This window comes from Pan paniscus, chromosome 1, assembly GCF_029289425.2.
Source record: "Pan paniscus chromosome 1, NHGRI_mPanPan1-v2.0_pri, whole genome shotgun sequence".
Taxonomy (NCBI): domain Eukaryota; kingdom Metazoa; phylum Chordata; class Mammalia; order Primates; family Hominidae; genus Pan; species Pan paniscus.
In genome coordinates, this window is record NC_073249.2 from 44853172 (window position 1) to 44872700 (window position 19529).

At 45.0% G+C, this 19529-nt stretch overlaps 1 protein-coding gene and 2 non-coding genes across 13 annotated transcripts in view; 1 reads left to right on the forward strand and 2 right to left on the reverse strand.

Moving 5' to 3' along the window:
* MDM4 (MDM4 regulator of p53) overlaps positions 1-10799 on the reverse strand; it is a 44211-nt gene extending 33412 nt beyond the window's left edge. The window contains exons 1-2 of one of the 11 annotated variants that reach the window (XM_055109302.2): positions 8187-10775; positions 6189-6268 (exon numbers count right to left, since the gene is read on the reverse strand). The gene's annotated coding sequence lies outside the window, so the exon portion shown is untranslated. Of the gene's footprint in view, positions 1-6188; positions 6269-7859; positions 8051-8076 lie in introns of those variants that run through there. The other 10 variants (XM_034944668.3, XM_063597675.1, XM_055109300.2 and 7 more) reach the window with 10 other exon arrangements.
* A 6763-nt stretch (positions 10800-17562) lies between these two features.
* TRNAK-UUU (transfer RNA lysine (anticodon UUU)) lies at positions 17563-17635 on the forward strand. Its single transcript has one exon. It is a non-coding gene; the product is annotated as a tRNA-Lys (tRNA).
* A 426-nt stretch (positions 17636-18061) lies between these two features.
* TRNAK-UUU (transfer RNA lysine (anticodon UUU)) lies at positions 18062-18134 on the reverse strand. The gene has a single exon. It is a non-coding gene; the product is annotated as a tRNA-Lys (tRNA).
* Between the last annotated feature and the right edge of the window lie 1395 nt (positions 18135-19529).

A 19529-nucleotide genomic window follows, 5' to 3' on the forward strand; every position in this document is an offset into this window, starting at 1 on the left:
GCAACCTCTGCTTCCTGGGTTCAAGCGATTCTCCTGCCTCAGCCTCCTGAGTAGCTGGGATTACAGGCACACGCCACCACGCCCAGCTCATTATTGTATTTTTAGTAGAGGCGGGGTTTCACCCTGTTGGTCAGGCTGGTCTCAAACTCCTGACCTCGTGATCCGCCCACCTCAGCCTCCCAAAGTGCTGGGATTACAGGCGTGAGCCACCATGCCCAGCCGGAAAATAGATTTTTAAATAAACTTAAGTTAACCTTCATTTATGCCTTTTTCTAACAAAAGGCAACAGTCAATTATTAAAACTGATGACTAACAAGCCACATCAGGGAAAGGGTAAATGGCGCCTAGAATAGGCCAGGTGCAGTGGCTCACGCCTGTAATCCTAACAGTTTGGGAGACTAAGACGGGCAGATCACCTGAGGTCAGGAGTTTGAGATGTAGGATTTAATAAATTCCTCTTCAAAGGTTTTAGCCTGTAAATTGTTAAGTACAATGAGTTCTGAGATGCTCTCCAAAAAACCAATGTATCTGTATGTTCAGCTCCCCTGTTCTTTGTTCTTCATTTAAAACTTTAAAAGTTTAACTTCCTCATTCTCTTCATCTCCTTGCCCCTAGTTTCAGTAAACAACCCCCTCCTAGCTTCTATCACCTGCTCCATCCTGAGTCACTCCTGGTCACCTCCCTTGACCTGAGTCATCCTGAGTCACCTGTTCTGTAACTGTTCTTCCCGCCATACTACTCGCCCAGCCACTCCAGCTCATACCCCTGCTCTCTTTAAAATAGCCCATCAGTATTAGCTTAGACTGTGCGGTCCAACCCTAGCCAATACGGGAACAACACAGAAGTAGGGGCTACCTGTGTCAGGGATAAGAACCCCTTCCCCTCCCTTGTTCAGGTGTGCTCTCACCATTGCTCCATCCGTGAGATGCACCCTTCCATAGAAGTAAAATTGCCTTGCTGAGAAAATTAAATTTATGTTTGAGTGATATTCATTTGCAGCTTCGAAAATTTATTTCTAACAGAGGCCAGACTGGGCAACAGGGCAAAACCCTGTCTCTACTAAAAATACAACAACTAGCTGGGCATGGCACAAGCCTGCAGTCCCAACTACTAAGGAAGCTGAGGCATGAGAATCACCTGAACCAGCAAGGTGGAGGTTGCAGTGAGCCAAGACTGTGCCACTGCACTCCAGCCTGGGTGACAAAGCAATACCCTGTCTCAAAAAAAAAAAAAAAAAAAAAAAAATTTTTTTTAGATGGAGTCTCGCTCTGTCGCCCAGGCTGGAGTGCAGTGGCATGATCTCGGCTCACTGCAAGCTCCGCCTCCTGGGTTCACACCATTCTCCTGCCTCAGCCTCCCGAGTAGCTGGGACTACAGGCGCCTGCCACCACGCCCAGCTAATTTTGTGTATTTAGTAGAGACGGGGTTTCACCATGTTAGCCAGGATGGTCTTGATCTCCTGACCTCGTGATCCGCCCACCTCAGCCTCCCAAAGTGCTGGGATTACAGGCATGAGCCACCACGCCTGGACAAAAAAAAATTTTTTTAAGACTATCAGCCAGGCACACTGGCCCATGCCTGTAATCCCAGCACTTTGGGAGGCTGAGGAAGGTGGATCACCTGAGGTCAGGAGTTCAACACCAGCCTGGCCAACATGGTGAAACCCCATCTCTATTAAAGCTACAAAAATTAGCCAGGCGTGGTGGCACATGCCTGTAATCCCAGCTACTCAGGAGGCTGAGGCAGGAGAATCACTTGAACCTGGGAGGCGGAGGTTGCAGTGAGCTGAGATCGCGCCATTGCACTCCAGCCTGGGTTACAAGAGTGAAACTCCATCTCAAAAAAAAAAAAAAGACAATCAGTAAATACACTGGCTGAAGATAACAAGATCCCTCATGCTTCTGAAAAGGCTTATAGCTGTAATCAAGTATAAATTCCTACCTTACTTTGCTATAAAATAAGTCAAATAGGAAACAAGCACAATTTAAAATTCAGAAGTGGGCCAGGCATGGTGGCTCACGCCTATAATCCCAGCACTTTGGGACTGTACTCCCCAGATGAGGCAGGCGGATCATGAGGTCAAGAGATCAAGACTATCCTGGCCAAAATGGTGAAACCGTCTCTACTAAAAATACAAAAATTAGCCAGGTGTGGTGGCACACGCCTGTAGTCCCAACTACTCGGGAGGCTGAGACAGGAGAATCGCCTGAACTTGGGAGGCGGAAGTTGCAGTGAGCCAAGATCGTGCCACTGCACTACAGCCTGGTGACAGAGCAAGATTCTGTTTCAAAAAAAAAAAAAAAAATTTAAAACCTGGCTTTTAATGGGTGGCTATTGATCTCATCACCTACTTCCTCATTTGCTTTTTGTGTGTGTGTGTGATGGAGTCTCACTCTGTCACTCAGGCTGGAGTGCAGTGGCACAATCACAGCTCACTGCAGCCTTTCAACCTCCTGGGCTCAAGCAGTCCTCCCACCCCAGCCTCCCAAGTAGTTGGGACTACAGGTGCATGCCACCATGCCCAGCTAATTTATTTTTTGTAGAGACGGGGTCTTGCTATGTTGCCCAGGCTGGTCTCAAACTCCTGGGCTCAAGTGATCCTCCTGCTTCAGCCTCCCAAAGTGCTATAATCCCTGGGATTACAGGCATGGGCCACCACTCCTAGCCTGCCCTCTAATTCTTATCCTTCTTTTTGTCTATGCTCAAATGACAGTTTGTCAACAAGGCCTCATATGAACACCCATTTTTAAAACTAAAACTCCCAACCGCTTGTATTCCCTATCTCCTTCCCTGCTTTATTTTTCCCTACCAACCTTTTTACCAACCAAAACACTACATATTTTAATTATTTATTATGTAAAATATAAACTACAAGTGGACAGGAATTTGTAACTGTTTATTTATACATTTCCAGTGTCTAAATCTGACAACTACATACATGGTAGAGCAACATGGTAGATAGAAACATTAATTATAATGCGCAGACCATTTCCAAAAATGGCTCCCAATGAACCACGCTCCCTAACTGGCCCTATGACTTAATAAATAGAATGCAGCAGGTGATAATGTGACAATTCCAGGCCTGGCAGGCTCATGTTTTGTACTTTTGGAGGTGCTTGAAATCTGGCTACTCTACTGGAGACTACACAAAAAGGCTACAAGGAGAGGGAGGTGCAGTTGCCCAGCTGAGCCCAGACTCTTAGCCATACCCTCCAAAGCACCACACATCTTCCAGCCCCAGTTGCCACCTGACTACAACAAAGCACTTACTCAACGGTCTCGAGGTGTCCTTAAAAAAAAGAAAGAAAACAAAACAAAGCATCACACACGTTCCAGCCTCAGCTGCACCTGACTTAACAGCTGCATGACAAACCACAAAACCACGAGAACTATCCAACTCAGCCTATCATCCCACTGAATGAAAAATAAATAAAATGACAGTTTCAACTCACTAAGTTTTGGGGTGGTTTATTCCATAGTATTAGATAATTGAAACAAATGGTAAGGACTCATCAAGCCTATTATGTACCAGGCATACATATAAACCCATTTAATACCAAAACAGCCCTATTATGTAGCTATTATCCTTATTTTACATATCAGGAAAGAGAAACAGAAGTTATTTGTCCAAGATCACCCAATGAGTAAGTTGTTGGAGTCAAGATTTCAAACTCAGACAAGCACTAACATCCCCATTTAGCAGCATTTTTTCCCATTAGACCTCAAGTACACAGAATTAATCATAATTCTTTTATTCAAGACATATGCTGATTATTCATCCACACATGGCCCATTTTACTTATTTTTACCTTTTTATTGTCATAATTTTTTTGAGACAGGGTATTGTTCTGTCACCCAGGCTGGAGTACAGTGGCACAAACATAGCTCACTGCCACCTCGACCTCCTGGGCTCAAGTAATCCTCCCACCTCAGTCTCCTGATTATCTGGGACTACAGGCATGCGCCACCATTCCTGGCTAATTTTTTTATTTTTTGTAGAGACAGGATTTCGCTATGTTGCCCAGGCTAGTCTCAAACTCTTGGCCTCAAGTGATTCTCTCAACGAAAGTGTTGGGATTACAGGCATGAGCCACCACACCTGGCCTGGATTATTTTTAACGCAATAATCTTCCACAAACTAAGACTCTGATCATAACCTGTATTTAACGATAATATCCCCCATCCCATTTTGCTGCCTTCCTGCAATAATAATCATCCTGAACCCTATTGTTTTCATTTCCCTTGCTTTCCTTTTTATACATTTTACTGCATCAAAATGGATTCCTAAAAAGTATTTTTAGTTTAGTTGCTCTTATTAAAAAAAAAAAAAAAAAAGCAGGGATGTTGCATGTAATTTGGGAAATTTTGTTCCACTAACATAGATTAATTCCTACTGTCATATCAAAATTCTTTTTTTTTTTTTTTTTTGAGATGGAGTCTCGCTCTGTCGCACAGGCTGGAGTGCAGTGGCGAGATCTCCACTCACTGCAGGCTCCGCCCCCCGGGGTTCATGCCATTCTTCTGCCTCAGCCTCCTGCATAGCTGGGACTACAGGCGTCCGCCACCTCGCCTGGCTAATTTTTTGTATTTTTAGTAGAGACGGGGTTTCACCGTGTTAGCCAGGATGGTCTCGATCTCCTGACCTCGTGATCCGCCCGCCTCGGCCTCCCAAAGTGCTGGGATTACAGGCGTGAGCCACCGCGCCCAGCCTAAAATGGTAGTTCTTTCTTATCTCTTAGTTTTTCGTTTATATTTTTCTCTTTCTTTGTTCTAGATTTTCTCCTTCTAGAATTCTAATTCATTCCTCAGTTGTATCCATTCTGTTATTTATTCCATAACATTACAGATGGAATAAATAACAGAATGGATACAGATGTTTTGAGACAAGGTCTCACTCTGTCGCCCAGGCTGGACTGCAGTGCCGTGATCATGGCTTACTGCAACCTCAACCTCCCCAGCTCAAGCAAGCCTCCCACCTTAGCCTCTGGAGTAGCTGGGACTACAGGCATGTACCACCTAATCCAGCTAGTTTTTTTAATGTTCCCCAGGCTAGTCTCAAATTCTGAGCTAAAGCAATCCTTCTCAGCCTCCCAAAGTGCTGGGATTACAGGCATGAGCCACCATGCCAGGCCAATGTTCTTTAATTCAACCACTGTATTTTTTTTATATACATATATTTTTTGAGACGGAGTTTCACTCTTGTTGCCCAGGTTGGAGTGCAATGGCGCGATCCTGGTCCACCGCAACCTCCACCTCCTGGGTTCAAACGATTCTCCTGCCTCAGCCTCCCGAGTAGCTAGGATTACAGGCATGCGCCATCACACCCAGCTAACTTTATATTTTTAGTAGAGACGCGGTTTCTTTTTGTTGGTCAGGCTGGTCTCGAACTCCCAACCAGGTGATCCGCCCACCTTGGCCCAGCCTGCCAAAAGCATTTTAAAAAGTAAAAAAATCCTATAGTGTCAGGCCCTGCTCAACAGCTTGCTATTGCTGTAAAGATAAACACGTGGTCTATCCCCTCAGCACATTTTCAGTCTTATCTTGCACTGTTTAGTCGTATCTTGAGCCTCAGCCACCCTGATCTTTTAGTTTCTCAAACAGGGCCTTTGCACAAATTGTCCCTTCATTTGGAGCACTGTGAGTTTTGTACAAAACTGATTCATCCTAAACCTTCAAGTCTCAGGTTAAATGTCACCTCTTCAACAGTCATCAAGAGATTCCAGGCCAGGAGCAGTGGCTCACACCTGTAATCCCAGCACTTTGGGAGGCCAAGGCAGGCAGATTGAGGCCAGGAGTTCAAGACCAGCCTGGCCAACATAATGAAAACCTCTCTCTACTGAAAATACAAAAATTAGCTGGGCGTGGTGGCACAACGCCTGTAATCCAGCTACTTGCGTGGCTGAGGCAGAAGAATAGCTTGAACCCAGAAGGCAGAGGTTGCAGTGAGCCAAGATCATACCACTTCACTCCAGTGGCAGGGGTAGGGGATGCTAAAGCCATCTGAGTGAAAGGTTGGGGTGGAAAGAAAACACGTGGAGTAGGCTGACCATTCCACCATCCCCAACCTTATCACTAAAAGAGGGTCATTCACACACCATATACTACTTGATTATGAAGCAACAAGAAACTAGCACACCACTTATTAAGTATTCCTGAACAAAAGATAAATAATCCAAATCTAGACCTACCTACTAACTGCAAGTTACTAGGGAAAATGGAGAGCAAGCAGTTAATCAGTCAAATCCAGAACGTAGGTGTTCTACAGGACCTGGGACGCCAGGGAAGATTAAAGTGGGAAGATTAAACTGGGAAGATTAAATCTTTAATTAAAGATTAACGATTGTTATAGAATCTTAAAAAACCAACTGCAGCCGGTGGCCTGTGCCTGTAGTCCCAGCTATTCCGGAGGGCTGAGGCAGGAGGATCCCTAGAGTCCAGGAGTTTCAGGCTGTAGTGTGCAATGATCACACCTGTGAATAGCCACTGCACTGCAGCCTGAGCACACAGTGAGACCTCATCTCTTTTTTTGAGACAGGCTCTCGCGCTGTCGCCTAAGCTAGAGTGCAGTAGCTCCATCCCGGCTTGCTGCAGCCTTTACCTCCTGGGATCAAGCAATCCTCCCACCTCAGTCTCTTGGGTAGCTGGGACTGGAAGCTCGCTCTATGACACTGATTTTTTTATTTTTTGCAGAGATGGGGCTCAGTTTGTTGCCTAGGCTGGTGTCGAACTCCGAGACTCAAGCAAACCTGCCCCCTTGGCCTCCCAAAGTGCTGGGATTAAAGGTGTGAGCCACTGGGCCTGGCCGAAATCCCATCTATTAAAAAAAAAAAATGTATGAGGAGAGAGAAGACTAAATCTAAACTGAGATACAGTAATACTTAACACCAAGAGGTTCCAAGTATCTTTGACAGGTACTAGTTCCACGTGCCAACAGCACAGAGCTGCAGCATTTTCTCCGGGTGTCGCTTTTAAACTGTGGTTTTCGGCCGGGCACGGTGGCTCACGCCTGTAATCCCAACACTTTCGGAGGCCGAGGTGGGCGGATCACCTGAGGTCTGGAGTTCGAGAACCGCCTGGCCAACCTGGTGAAACCTCATCTCTAATAAAACACAAAATTAGCCAGGCGTGGTGGCGCACACCTGTAATCCCAGCGACCCGGGAGGCTGAGGCAGAAGAATCGCTTGAACCCGTGAGGCAGAAGTTGCAGTGAGCCAAGATCGCGCCACTGCACGCCAGCCTGGGCAAAAAGAGCGAAACTCCACTCAAAAAAAACAAAAACAAAACAAAAACACAACCAAAAAAAACCTGTGGTTTTCAAGCTTTAAGGTATACAAAAATCACTGGGAGGTGTGCTCATTAAAATATATTTCTCTGAGCCCCATCTCGATACTGTCTGTAGGTTTCAGTGTGGCCCCAAAACGAACATTTTTTCTTTTTTTTCTTTTTTTTTTTTTGAGACGGAATCTCCCTCTGTAGCCCAAGCTGGAGTGCAGTGGCGCAATCTCGACTCACTGCAACCCCCGCCCACGGATTCAAGTGATTCTCCGGCCTCAGCCTCCCGAGTAGCTGGGATTACAGGCATGCGCCACCACACACATATAATATTTTTGTATTTTTAGTAGAGACGGGGCTTCACCAGGTTGGCCAGGTTGGTCTCGAACTCCTGTCCTCAGGTAGATCCACCCACCTCGGCCTCCCGAAGTGCTGGGATTACAGGCGTGAGCCACCGCGCCAAGCCAAAACAAGCATTTTCAAACAAGCACTCAAGTGCCTCTAAGGTAGACTGTCCGCAGACCTAAAAACTAACTTAAAAACTTAAGACACGTCAATGTCATTCTCCCCGCTTCCCTCTCTCCCACCTCCTTTCTCCAAATTGCCTCAACAGTCCTCAAATGTTGTGTCCACTTAAACTCAATCCAACTACGTCGACTTTAGGTTTGTCACCTGTTGGCCAAAGTTACATCACGTCACCCCACCTCCACTTTTATCTTCCGCGAGCCCTCATCCCACAACTCTTCCCCTCCCCCCGAGCCCTTCTTCCGCCTGGCGCGGCCTTCCCCACGCCGCCCGACCCACCTCTCAAGCTCCTCCCGCCCGCTACCCGCACAACTGGCGGTACGGCCGCCTGCTCCTCACTCTCCAGCTCCCGCTCCCGGCACCCCGCCGACGAAGGCCAAGAGCCACACCTTACGGCAGCTCCATGAGTCGCTCCCCCGCCGAGCCCGGGTGGGGGGAGGGGTGGCAGTCACAGGTCCTAGGGCCTCGGCAGCATTTTGAAATGGCGAGTAATGAAGCCGCAACTTCCGGCCTCCCACACGGCCTCACACGAGGGCTTCCGGTGAGGCCTCCGGAAACCATAGATGGAGCAATGGGAGGACTAGAGAGCTAGAAAGGCTGAGCTCACTACCATAGAGTAGATCCTAGTCCGGGGAGAGAGTCGTGGGGCCCGGACGGTTGAAAGTCGTCAGATTTCAAGAGATAATAAGTGAGGGACTTGCAGGGTCTTGTGATATTTACAGACGTGTATTAGGAGATCAGAAAACAGAGAAGGGGAAGAGCTAAGGTCATAATCACAGGCTGCCTTCAGCTCTTCGGAAAAACTACGCTTCCTCTGCCATTCCCCAGTCCTCACCCTTACTCCCCAAGGGTGGTAGGGAAGGGAAACGGAGCGATGGCGGCACTAGGGTGGCAAGGAAGCTTGAAGCCATGTCAAATAAATAGTTGAAAGCACCAGCCGCTGTGGCTTACGCCTGTAATCCCAGCACTTTGGGAGGCCTAAGGCAGGCGGATCACCTGAGGTCAGGAGTTCGAGACCAGTCTGACCAATATGGTGAAACCCTGTTTCTACTAAAAATACAAAATTAGTCGGGTGTGGTGGCGCATGCCTGTAATCCCAGCTACTCAGGAGAATCGTTTGAACCTGAGAGGCGGAGGTTGCAGTGAGCCGAGATAGCGCCATTCCAGCCTGGGCAACAAGAGCGAAACTCCCCCCCCCAAAAAAGAAAAAAATAGTTGAAGGCTCAAGGGAGTTTTTAACCTGCATATAAACGAGGGAGGCCGGGCGCAGTGGCTCTCCCCTGTAATCCCAGCGCACTTTGAGAGGCCGAGGCGGGCGGATCACCTGAGGTCAGCAGTTCGAGACCATCCTGCCCAACATGGCGAAACCCCCGTTTCTACTAAAAATACAAAAAATTAGCTGGGCATGGTGGCGGTCACCTGTAATCCCAGCTACTTAGGAGGCCGAGGCAGGAGAATCGCTTGAACCCGGGTGGCGGAGGTTGCAGTGAGCCGAGATAGCGCCATTGCACTCCAGCCTGGGCGACAAGAGCGAAACTGCATCTCAAAAAAAAAAGAGGGAAAGGGTTAAGCATAGAAATTGGAAGCTGTCTTCAAATAACTGAATAGTATAATATTGGAAATAACGGAGCCTTATTCTCTTCTCCAAAGTGCAGAACTAAAACCAATAGAAATTACAAGGCAGTATTTTTAAGCTCAGAAAATCCTCTAACATTTAGAGTCGTTCTGAAATAAATGAAATTAGGTATTTGGGGGAAGCAATGTCATTTGAAGACAGCCTGCCTGAGAGGTTTGTTGAAAGCTCTTCTATATTAGGAAACATTAAAACTGGCTGTGTAACCCAAGAAAGCGCCATCTCAGTGTTCTTTGCACCTGTCTTTTAGCATTTACCATGTATTTTTTTTAGTTATTTGTGGATATACCATTCTTATCTCTCCCAATAAGCAACAACAAAACGTGGCTCCCAATGCTAGATACAGACCCATGCAAAAGAACATAGGGCAGTAACCTTCCTTAAATTTGTACATTCCGCTTTGTTCTACTTCTAGCATAACCTCCTGCATAGCTGGGAGATCCAGGGTTCCATTAAGGAGCTGAAGAATTAACTTCTTTTTCATAGAAATCTGCAAGCACCTCACTCACAAAAAAAAAAAAAAAAAAAGGTCAAGGGTGCTTTTTTAGGTGAACCACTGTCAACTATTTCCCCTGTCCTTTTGTGCGATTAGTATTTTTTAAAACTTTCAACAGGAATTTTTTTTTTGTAACTTTTAAATAGCATCTGGTTAGTTTGGATCCTTTCCTAATGTCTCCTGGAGCCTTGGAATATGATCTGTTCATGCAATTCAGTTTCTGTGAGATGAACAGGTATTTGTTGAGGCCAGGTGCAGTGGCTCACACCTGTAATCCCAACCCTTTGGGAGGCCAAGGTGGGAGGATCGTTTAAGCCCAGGAGTTCAAGACCAGCCTGGGCAAGAAAGCGAGAACACCATCTCTACAAAAAAAAAAAAAATTAATTAGCTGAGCATCCTACGTGTGCCAAGCACCAATCTAGAGGATTCCAAAACAAGACCTGAAATCTGTCTAGTGGAGGAATCAGACTGTCCAGGTAAAAAGAATGTGGTAAGTGCAATGATTGATGAGCTGCAGTTAACCTCCTCTAGGTTAAGAGAGATGAGCCTTTTCAATTTGGGCAAAATATTGACCAACATCTTTAATTCGTCTTCATTTAAAATCTCGAGGGCCCGGCGCAGTGGCTTATGCCTGTAATCCCAGCACTTTGGGAGGTCGAGGCAGGTGGATCACGTGAGGTCAGAAGTTCGAGACCAGCCTGGCCAACATGGTAAAACACTGTCTAAAGATACAAAAAAGATTAGCCGGGTGCAGTGGTAGGCGCCTGTAATCCCAGCTACTCGGGAGGCTGAGGGAGGAGAATTACTTGAACCCGGAGGAGGAGACTGCAGTGAGCCGAGATTGCTCCACTGCACTCTAGCCTGGGTGATGGAGCCAGACTCTATCTCAGTCAATCAAAAAAAACAAAACGTTGATAAATATGTTGACGAGGCCATGGTGAAGAATAGAGTTTTTCCCATCATGGTTGACACTGATTTGTGAGTAATTGCTCATCTTCTAATTTTTTTAAAAAAATAGACACAGGGTCTTACTATGTCGCCCAGTCTGGTCTTGAACTCCTGGCCTCAAGTGATCCTCCCCCACACCTTGGTCTCCCAAAGTGTTAGGATTACAGGTGTAATCTTATAATCCTACAGGTGGCACCCGCCAGCACGCCCAGCTAATTCTATGTGTGTGGTTGTTTTGTTTTGTTTTGTTTTGTTTTGTTTTGTTTTTGAGACGGAGTTCCCTTCTGTTGCCAGGCTGGAGTGCAGTGGCACGATCTCAGCTCACTGCATTCTCCGCCTCCCAGATTCAAACGATTCTCCTGCCTCACCCTCCCAAATCGCTGGGATTACAGGCGCGTGCCACTACGCTCCAGCGTGGGCGACAGAGGAAGACTCCATCTCAAAAAAAAAAAAAAAAGAAGAAATGAAAGAAAGAAATGAAATTGGAAATTGGCTTAAAAACTCAACTGAGTGATCACCACTTCCTTCTTTAAGAACTATGCTCACAAACCATTGATTCGAATAAAAAGACAGGAAATCTGGGTTCTAGTCTAGCTATTTGCAGAAAACAGAAGAAGTTACACAGGTTTCCGGTCTTCAGTTCCCTAATCTGTAAAATAAAATGGCTGAATTCAGCCATTTCTTATGGCCCTTCTAGTTTTAAAAAAATTAAAAGTCAGTATTATTGGTCTATAGCCTTTCTGAAAAAAAAATATAATTAATGACTTTATACATATCAAAAGGTATAAAGAATATGATCTCCCAGCTGGGCGCAGTGGCTCACGCCTGTAATCCCAGCACTTTGGGATGCTGAGGCGGACGGATCACCTGGGGTTGGGAGTTCAAGACCAGCCTGCCCAACATGGCAAAACCCCATCTCTACTAAAAATACAAAACAATTAGCCGGGTGTGGTGGTGCATGCCTGTAATCCCAGCTACTCGGGAGGCTGAGGCAGGAGAATCGCTCCAACCCTGGAGGCGGAGGTTGCAGTGAGCTGAGATGGCGCCATTGCACTCCACCCTGGGCAACATAGTGAGACTCTGTCTCAAAAAAAAAAAAAAAAAAAAAGAATATGATGTCCCTTTTCCCATTCCTCTTCCTAAGAACAATACACATACAAAGAAGTTCCCTGTAGTCACCTCTATGGTATCTCCTTTCTTCATCCTCTGGGAACCACTATCTTGAATTTTGTATGTACCCCTGCCATGCATTTCTTTAGACTTTTAGAGTTTATATGTGTATATATTCCTTTAAAATCTGTTTATGCTTTTAAAATTTTTATAAATGGCATCAAACTATATGTGGTCTACTGCAACTTACATTTTTGCTCAGCATTGTGAAGTTCAGTGCCGTTAAACCGTGTAGTTATGGGTAATTTAATTTTGTTGTTGTTCGAGACAGAGTCTTGCTCCGTCACCCAGGCTGGAGTGCAGTGGTGCAATCTTGGCTCACTGCAATCTCCACCTCCAGGGTTCAAGCAGTTCTCCTGCCTCAGCCTCCGGAGTAGATGGGATTACAGGCACGCGCCACCACGCCCAGCTAAATTTTGTATTCTTAGTAGAGACAGGGTTTCACCACGTTGGCCAGGCTGGTCTCAAACTCTTGACCTCGTGATCCGCCCGCCTCAGCCTCCCAAAGTGCTGGCATGACAGGTGTGAGCCACCGCACCTGGCCCTGGTTAATTCATTTTTAATGTTTCAACGTTGTTCTACAGTAACATACTGAATTGTATAAATGTATAATGAATTGTATAGTAATTGTATTAGTTTTCTAGAGTTACCATAACAAAGTACCACTGAATGGCTTAAACAGAAATTTATTTTCTCATAGTTCTGGAAGCTGGAAGTTGAAGATCAAGTTGTTAGCAAGTTAGGTTTCTCCTGATGCCCTCTTTCCTTGGCTTGATAAATATGTTGACTAGGCCATGGTGAAGAATAGAGTTTTTCCTATCATGGTTGACACTGATTTGTGAGTAATTGCTCATCTTCTAATTTTTTTAAAAAAATAGACACAGGGTCTTACTATGTTGCCCAATCTGGTCTTGAACTCCTGGCCTCAAGTGATCCTCCCCACTTGGCCTCCCAAAGTGTTAGGATTATAGGTATAATCTTGTAATCCTACAGGTGGCACCCATCAGGACGCCCAGCTAATTTTTTGTTTGTGGTTGTTTTGCTTTGTTTTGTTTTGTTTTTGAGGTGGAGTTCCCCTCTGTTGCCAGGCTGGAGTGCAGCCTGTCTTTTCACTGTGTCCTTGTGTGGTTGCCCATTGTCTGTATGTTTTCTATATCCTAATCCCCTCTTCTTATGAGGACACTAATCATATTGGGCCCATCCATGTGACCTCATTTTACCTTAATCACCTCTTTAAAGGCCCTGTCTCCAAATACATTCCCATTCTGAAGTACTGGGGATGGTGTTCAACATGATGTTTGAGAGGGACACATTCAGCCCATAATAGTAACGGATGCACCACAATTTTTATTCATCTCCTCCTTTAATAAATACTTAGGCATTATTCAATTGTTTGCCGTTGCAAACAATGCTGTTATCATTCTCATGCTTATCTCCGTGTGTACTCTAGAGGAAATTATTGAGTCACAGACTATATATGTTGTCCCCCCTATTAGACCATGCCAAAGTGCTCTCCAAAGTGATCACAGAAAAATACTCACTCCTGACAGATGTGTATAAGAATTACCTTGGCCAGGTGCAGTGGTTCACGCCTATAATCCCAGCACTTTGGGAGGCCGAGGCGGGCGGATCACCTGAGGTCAGGAGTTTGAGACCAGCCTGGCCAACACGGTGAAACCCTGTCTATACTAAAAATACAAAAATTAGCTGGGCATGGTGGTGCGTGCCTGTAGTCCCAGCTACTCGGGAGGCTGAGGCAAGAGAATCGCTTGAACCCGGGAGGCGGAGGTTGCAGTGAGCTGAGATCCCGCCACTGCACTCCAGCCTGGTGACAGAGTGAGACTCTGTCTCAAAAAAAAGAATTATCTTGCTGCATATGTTTGCCAGTACTTGGCATTTTCAAATTATAAAAAACAATCTGATAGATGCAAAATGGTTTCTCATGGTGGTTTGTTTTATAGGTCCATGATAATTAGTAAGGTTGAGCACTTTTTCATATTTATCGACTTAAGGTTCCTTTTTTTTTTTTTTTTTTGAGACAGAGTCTCGCTCTGTCACCCAGGCTGGAGTGCAGTGGCGAGATCTTGGCTCACTGCAAACTCTGCCTCCTGAATTCACGCCATTCTCCTGCCTCAGCCTCCTGAGCAGCTGGGACTATAGGCACCCGCCATGACGCCTGGCTAATTTTTTGTATTTTTAGTAGAGATGGGGTTTCACCGTGTTAGCCAGGATGGTCTCAATCTCCTGACCTTGTGATCTGCCTGCCTCGGCCTCCCAAAGTGCTAGAATTACAGGCATGAGCCACCACACCCCGCTGACTTAAGGTTCCTATATATGAATTGCCTAATCAGACCTTTTGCCCATTTTTCTATGGGATTGTCTTTTACTTTTTTTTTCTTTTTTGAGACAGAGTCTTGCTCTGTCGCCCAGGCTAGAGTGCAGTGGCACAATCTCGGCTCACTGCAACCTCTGCCTCCTGGGTTCAAGCAATTCTTCTGCCTCAGCCTCCCAAGTAGCTGGTACTACAGGTGCCCGCCACCATGCCTGGCTAATTTTTTGTATTTTTAGTAGAGACGGGGTTTCACTGTGTTAGCCAGGTTGGTCTTGATCTCCTGACCTCAGGTGATCCACCCACCTCGGCCTCCCAAAGTGCTGGGATAATAGGCGTGAGCCACCACGGTAGGCTTGTCTTTTACTTATTGATTTGTAGGAGTTTTCCATATAATCTGGATATTAATCCTCCTTGTTATATATGTTATAAATAATGACTTCATGTATGTAGCTTTTCACTTTTTAAATGTTGTCTTTGATTAACAATTTTTAATGAAATAAAATTTGTTAATTTTCTTATGTTTTGTGCTTTTTAAAAATTTATTATGTAAGAGATTCTTCCCCATCTCTGGGTCATAAAGATACTCTCATATATTTTCTTCTAAAAGTTCCAAAGATTTGTTTTTCTTTTTTCAAGGGTCCAAAGGGCCAGCTAGAAAGATTTGCTTTTCACACTTAGGGCCAGCTAGAAAGATTTGCTTTTCACACTTAGGGCATGTTGTAACATGCAGATCCAACATACAGTGCCCTGACTGGAGCACAGTGGCTCCATCCTGGCTCACTGCAGTCTCCACCTCCTGGGCCCAAGCGATTCTCCCACCTCAGCCTCCTAAGTAGCTGGAACTATAGGCTCATGCCACCACACCCGGCTAGTTTTTAATTTTTGTATTTTTTTGTAGAGAGGGAGTTTCACCACATTGCCCAAGCTGATCTTGAACTCCTGGGCAACAGCGATCCTCCCACCTCAGCCTCTCCAGTAGCAGGAATCACAGCCAGGTGCCACCACGCCCAGTTTATTGATTGATTATGTGGGGGGAGGTGGCGGCAGGAGGGGGCAGGTCTCGCTATGTTGTCTAGGCTGCTCTTGAACTCCTGGCCTCAAGCAGTTCTCCCATCTCGGCCTCCCAAAGTGCTAGGATACCGCGCCCAGCCTTAAAAATCAGCTTTATACATCTCGTTCCACTTCAATCAAATATGTTAATTCTTTGTTGAAAGGTGAATGGTGTCACAGAAGGTTGAAAGAGCAGGATCCATAGGATCTGTTCTTGTTACATCTTTGCCATTAAATCTTTACGTGCCTCCATGAATGCTTATTACATGTCAGACACTATTGCAAACAATGTCTATATACTATATTATTTAAATCTCACAGTCATCCTATTGTCCTGACACACAGAGAAATAGCTTGCTCAAGGTTACACAATGGTAGTCAGGAGTCAAACAGAGCACCTAACTTCAGAACCCAGGTTTTGTATAAGCATTTATCCTTTGTTTGTTGTCTTTTTTTATCCTTTGTTTTTCAGTGCACATATATGCACCCTTTTCTTGAAAATACAAAACAAACAAAACCCTATTGATTTGAAATGTTTCCTAACTTAAAAATGTTTTCTATTTTTTTCCCAAATCCTATTCTTCCGAAACATGATTATTAATGGCTGCATAATAATTAAGGCCGTACCATAATTTATGTAGCTATTTTTCTCGTTTCTGATTAAAATGCCGTGACGATCTCTCCTGTAGTCAGATCTTTTTGTACACCCCTGATTCTTCTTTTTTTTTTTTTTTTTTTTTGAGACAGAGTCTCTCCCTGTCGCCCAGGCTGGAGTGCAGTGGTGTTATCTTGGCTCACTGCAACCTCCGCCTCCCAGCTTCAAGCGATTCTCCTGACTCAGCCTCCTGAGTAGATGGGATTACAGGAGTGCGCCACCACGCCCGGCTAACTTTTTTGTATTTTTTAGTAGAGACGGGGTTTCACCATGTCGATCAGGCTGGTCTCGAACTCCTGACCTCGTGATCCACCCTCCTGGGCCTCCCAAAGTGCTGGGATTACAGGCGTGAGCCACCGCGCCCGGTCACCTCTGATTATTTCTTCAGGACAAATTCCTAAAAGTGGAATTGCTGGACCAGAGCAATCACCCCGAAATAGGTTAAGGATGGAATTAAGGTGAAGTAACATCAGCTAACAAAGACCTTTACTGTCCCACTCTCAAAGCTCTACCGTGGTCATTCTCAACACCAGCTCCATAGCAAAGGGCAGTGCTCAAATTACTGATGGCTACGGAAGGGAAGAACCTCCAATGCCAAGATCAAAACAATCTCTCTTCAATGCCATGTTCAGTTTTCCTGTCTCTCTAGCTTAGTAGGGCTTCTACCCCCAAGGTCGCTGCTGGTGAACTCCTCCAGAGTTTGCGCCCCTTAAAATTACTTGGATGCGCCGGGAGAATCACCGGAGGTCAGGAATTCGAGACCAGATTGGCCAACACGATGAAACCCAGTCTCTACTAAAAATACAAAAATTAGCTGGGCATGGTGGCAGGCGCCTGTAATCCCAGCTACTCGGGAGGCTGAGGCAGGAGAATTGCTTGAACCCGGGAGGTGGAGGTTGCAGTGAGCCGAGAGATCGTGCCATTGCACGCCAGCCTGGGCGACAGAGGGAGGCTCCGTCTCAAAAAAAACAAAAACAAAAACAAAAAAACAACTTGGATGCTTTCAGGCGACCTATTGGATAACCTCACCATCCTTCCTTTCTCTCACTTTATACCGCACAGTGCAACCCGATAGCTTCAGAACAGCATATTCATAGTCTCTTAGACAGATTCATTTTTTTCTATTATTGGATAGGTTTCAGCACTGATGCCCATTCTGTTATCAATGGTAAAATAGATCGAAGGTTATTACAGCACTTCAAAAGTGACACCTCGCCATTCTTTTAATCCTGAACCTATTTAATTACAAATAAAAAAGCCTACCTAATCATGCTTACTAGGCGCATAAATATCTCGCAATTCTAAATTAGCTGGTGATGCTGGTGAAAGGCGCAGAATTTGGGCCTTCTGTTTTTCCTTTTACGCACGAATCACGAACTTTCTGAATGGCGTTAAAGCAGTCTCACAGCGTGGATGATGCAATCACTCAAGGGTCCTCATTCTTATGTAAGAAATGGCAGAAGAACCAGTTATCTACGGGAGCCCGGATAGCTCAGTCGGTAGAGCATCAGACTTTTAATCTGAGGGTCCAGGGTTCAAGTCCCTGTTCGGGCGTGTTGTTCCTTTTTCCTCAATGGACAAATACAAATTGTATACATTATGGTGTATAACACCATGTTCTGAAATACGTATATATTGTCGAATGATTAAATCAAACTGATAAGGTTATGCATTACCTCGCATACCTCTTTTTGTGGTGAGAGCACAAGGTGCTTGCTTTTAAGTTTTTTTCTTCCTTTCTCAATTATGAGCCATCAAAAAACAAATATTTTTCTGGGAAACCACTGTGCCAGACCTCGATACTCGCCAGGAAATTAAATGACTTTTCAGTCATTTTTTTTCCTCCCTGAGAACACGTCTATCTAGCATATTCTGAAACCAGTGAAAAATGATTTGAATTCAACTTGAAATGTAAGGGTTTACGATGTCCACACGTGGGACTTGATGGGATTTAGCAGCTTAAAGTGACGAAAAGCACAACGCCCGAACAGGGACTTGAACCCTGGACCCTCAGATTAAAAGTCTGATGCTCTACCGACTGAGCTATCCGGGCGCTCCCGAATAAAAACTGTTTCTGTTCACTTCATATAGGTTGCTATTTTTTTTTTTTTTTTTTTTTTTTTTTTTTTTTTTTTTTTTTTTTTCAGTTTTGAGATGGTGTCGTCTTACTCTGTCGCCAGGCTGGAGTGCAGTAGCGCGATCTCGGCTCATTGCAACCTCCGCCTCCCGGGTTCAAGTGAGTCTCCTGCCTCAGCCTCCCGAGTAGCTGAGACTACAGGCGCGCGCTACCACTCCCAGCTAATTTTTGTATTTTTGGAAAAGACGGAGTTTCATCATGTTGGCCAGGACGGTCTCGATTTCTTGACCTCATGATCCGCCCACCTTGGCCTTCCAAAGTGCTGGGATTATAGGCGTGAGCCACCGCGCCCGGCCTGCTTCCTTTTAAGTAGCTACATTTAGGTTTTAATTAGAATTAAAGGGGTTTTTTTTTTGTTTTTTGTTTTAGCAAGATAAAGCAAAACAAATATTTTCCTTTCCTTTTCTTTTTGTTCCATTCACACATGTTCCATGAAGAACATGTGTTCTTCAGCTGTTTCATGTTTGATAAGTTACCAGTATTTACTAAACTCTCTAAAAGGAAATTAATGGTAGTAAATGACAGAAAAATGGGCAACCAAGATGAATATTCAAAATTTAGACATGGGGTTACAACCTCTCTTTCCTTCCTTCCTTTCTTCTTTTTTTTTCTTTCAATCTTTGCAGCTGTGCCAAGGAGCAACCTCTTTTTATTATACTTCTGCCTTCTATTTAGCACTTCTCTGATAAGATCTCTTAATTTTAATTATTCTACCAAACTAGATTACAACATCTCTCCCATTAATGAAAAATACATTTCCATTCATCAGATGATGTAGTTGTTAGATAAGTATTACTTAGCAAAAAAGAAGGAAAGACACTTTTGATTCATGCACAGAGGAGCTAATACTATAAGAAAATAGACGTGATTGTGGAAAGGTCTGAATTAAGATTGCGGGAAAAGGAGTTTAGACCTTTAATTTAGATTGAATTTTGGCTTTCCTCCCCTTTCAGGCAAGTTGCCGTTTTCTTTTCTTTTCTTTTTTTTTTTTTTTTTTGAGTCGGAGTCTTACTCAGTCGCCAAGGCTGGAGTGGAGTGGCAGGATGTCGGCTCACTGCAACCTTTGCCTCCCAAGTTCAAGCAATTCTCCTGCCTCAGCCTCCCGAGTAGCTGGGATTACAGGCGCCTGCCACCACGCCCGGCTAATATTTTTGAATTTTTTTAGTAGAGATGGGGTTTCACCATGTTGGCCAGGCTGGTCTTGAACTCCTGACCTCAGGTGATCCGCCTGCCTCTGCCTCCCAAAGTGCTGGGATTACAGGTGTGAACCACCGCACCGGCCTCAAGTTGCAGTTTTCAAGACAATCTCAT